We start from the raw sequence: 3,444 nt of genomic DNA, 5'->3' as shown, positions 1-3,444 counted from the left end.
AAAATGTGAACTTGCAATTGCTCGATAGATTTCTAATATGCTATTATGTCATCGGGATCCTTCATAACCACATTATTTCGGTGGTTTAATTCTTGAAATATTTCTGTCAATTATCCATAATAGATAGAGTGGCCTTCCTTTTTGTTTAGTAGTGAAGGCTTTCTGGTGCAAAGAGAAGACAAGTAACTCATTGCTTCCATCATAGAAAGCTTTGGATAGAGCACTCCAGATTTCGCGAGCAGTGAATAAGCGGAGATAACGCTTCATAATTTCAGGAGACATGGACATCAACAATCATCGTTTGACTTTCTAGTTTTCAACATACCATTTTTCGTACCTCTTGTTAGACTCTTTTGGTGGTGGTTTCTTTCCACGAATATAGGAAAGTTTTTCTCTCTCCGCAATATGCATTTCCATAAATTGAGACCACACATCATAGTTCGATTCGGTAAGAGTAATTCTTGCATTGAAAGCTCCATCGGGTTGAATAATAATGGGTTTTGATCCTGATGATTTAGACATTGTTGACTTTGACTCTTTTTTTTTTTTACACTGACTTTGAGTTTTTTTTACTTGGACTTGGACCCTGACTTTGACTTGACTTTTCTTTTTCTTGTTTTTCTTTTTCTTTTCTTTTTTTTCTTTTTTTTAATATCACTTGAGAATAATAGAAAAAATAAAGAAAAGAAAACTGAAAGAAAAAATAAAAAAGTTAAAAAACACAAACTCTCGGACCAACACGAAAGGCAGTTCACGGTGGCGTAGCAGCGGCTGATCAAAGTCGCTAGTAACAGATCAGAGTTGATGTCAATAGATCAGCGATGTTAGTAGCAGTCAGAGATGGCGGCGACTGTGGTTGAGACAACAACAAAAGGTCTCTCGATGACAAGACAACAATAGATTGGCAGTTTCTCAACGACAAGCTTCAGCGACAATTTGGATTTTTTTTGTCCTATTGATTTGGTTTCTTCCCTTCTTGGCTCAGCACGATAGCGTGGTGGTGTTTCTTGGTGATTGAAGTTGTTTGGGTGATTGGGTGATGATGTGGATTTGCGACAAATTGGTTGAAGATGGCTGGAGTTGTTGATTTGTTTTGGATTAGGATTTTTTGGTGTTTTGTGGTTTGCAGCAGCCTATTGGTGGCTGGGTTGGTGGGTTTTAGAATTTAGATTGCCGCGTTTTCTCCTTTTCAGATTGACGATGACTGATGGTAGGATTTCTCGCCAGTTAATTTCCTGGCGGTTGCTCTAAAGTGAGCAATTTTTAGATAAGAGAGTGACTCTAATACCATGCAAATTTGAAAAATTGTATTTTCAATTCATTGATTTATCACTAAAGAGTTACACCCTTTAGATAGGGAGTATACGATCTTCTAAATCCCCTAATTATGTCAGTTACAGATTACACAATATTCTGTCTGACATAATTAGGAGATTATATAATCTCTATAATATTCTGACATTTTATAGACATAACTAAAAGATTACATAATATTTACATGATTACAAAATATTTACACAATATTTTGGAAATCTTAACAAAACCTACTTTAAACGCCCCACTGGAAGACTTTCTGATGGCCGCACAGTGCTTGATTTGATTAGTATAACACATCAATAATGTTAGCTAGTCAATTGTTTCAATTACTTGATGTATCAATGGCCTACTTTGGGTGAACTTTGATAGTTTATACTTCATTAAATTGTTGTAGCCCAGTTTTCCAATTTGCCTATATTTCCACCATACGTGCAACCGGGTGCTCATCAATTCACTGATGGCACAAACTTTGCTTCTGCTGGAGCTAGTGTTCTTGATGAAACTCATCCTCGAACGGTATGCATCTTGGTTTTTTGTATTTTGTACAAAATTAAGGAATATATTTAATCTGAACATAAATTTAATTTATTTGTGTCCTTTTTTTGGCAGATACGTCTGAGGTTGCAGCTAAGCTATTTTAAGGATGTGGCGAAATCACTGAAGCAGAAACTAGGTGAGGCAGAAACCAAAAGGGTGTTGAAGAATGCGGTTTATTTGTTTATCATTGGAGGCAATGATTACTTCAGCTTTTCTCAAACAAAACCCAAAGCTTCTCAGTCCTCCAAGGGTAAATATGTTAAAACAGTCATTGGCAACCTAACATCTATGCTCAAAGTAAGTCATTTGTCAAAGTTTTAACTTAATTTTGTAATATTTAGATGATAACTAGGAGTTCATGTTGTTAATTTGTCTGAAGGAGATACATAATATAGGAGGAAGGAAAATTGCATTTCAAAATGTAGGGCCATTGGGTTGCCTACCAGGAATGAAATCTTTTGATCCTAAGCTTGGAAGTGCTTGCTCTGAGGAACCCTCATCACTAGAAAGACTACAAGACATATATCTAGTTGTCCTTAAGAAGCTATCAACCTAGTTCCCAGGATTCACATATGCAATATTTGATTACTAAAAGGCACTTGGTGACAGAGTTGCTAACCCTTCAAAGTATGGTAAGTTATGGCCTCAACTTTCATTAAACACGTAATTAATTTTTACATAAGCTGTGTTGTAATTTGTTTTCTAGGTTTTATGTTGTGAAGGATTCAAAGAGGAGAACGCTGCATGCTATGGCAGTGGACCTTACAGAGGAATGAATTGTGGGAACACAATAAATGGGACTCAATCCTTTGAGTTGTGTAGTAATCCTAGAGAATATGTTTGGTTTGATGGTGGACATACTACAGAAGGAGCTAACACTCAACTAGCTCAGCTGCTTTGAAATGGGGTACCACCAGTCACAGGGCCTCACAATATGAAACAACTTTTTAACCTTTGATTATTAGATTATCTTGTATGCTTATTCAGATTATGCAGTATGATTAATTTCAATAAAATTCTTTAGTAACTTGCTCTGGAATTAATCAAATTTCCTTGATAAAACTTTGCCATCTAACATGACTTGTCTTTATCCAAGTCGTTTTCACAAAGTCAAAAGTCAACCTATGAAACTTCAAAGGCATATGAATAAATGTGAACATCCTGGCAATGTTGTGAAACGTTTCTTCCAATCTCATCAAAACGCGTGGGGTGGACTGTGGAGCCATTAATTGTTGTTGAGGTTGTAACATGAATCAGCACAATCTTCATTCAACAAATTATGTAAAAGTCTTAGGGTTTAGTCTTAACTCAACATTTGCATCTAAGTAGTACAAATTTCTGATAAAGTTGTCTCCAAGAACAATTAATTCTTCCAAATAAACTGCCAAATCTACTAAATAAAACTCCACATATAACTATAAAATGTAATAATTATATTAAAACAATGAGAATGTATACTACATAACTACATAACATCAATGGAATGTGCTGCAGTGCTCTAAGAATAAAATAAGCAGTTGTTCTAATCTAAATACATGTATAAGATAATACAGTGATCAAAGACTGAATAGCTGTTTCATATTGTAAGAC

The 3,444-nt window shown here is 35.2% G+C and overlaps 1 pseudogene; it reads left to right on the top strand.

Moving 5' to 3' along the window:
- Window positions 1–1,524: 1,524 nt before the first annotated feature.
- Window positions 1,525–2,812, top strand: LOC116125077 (annotated as a pseudogene).
- The last annotated feature ends 632 nt before the right edge of the window (window positions 2,813–3,444 follow it).

This window comes from Pistacia vera, unplaced genomic scaffold (assembly GCF_008641045.1).
Source record: "Pistacia vera cultivar Batoury unplaced genomic scaffold, PisVer_v2 Contig160, whole genome shotgun sequence".
In the NCBI taxonomy this organism is placed as follows: Eukaryota; Viridiplantae; Streptophyta; class Magnoliopsida; order Sapindales; family Anacardiaceae; genus Pistacia; species Pistacia vera.
The sequence above is the reverse complement of the archived record's forward strand: the minus strand, read 5'-3'. Positions and strand labels throughout refer to the sequence as shown.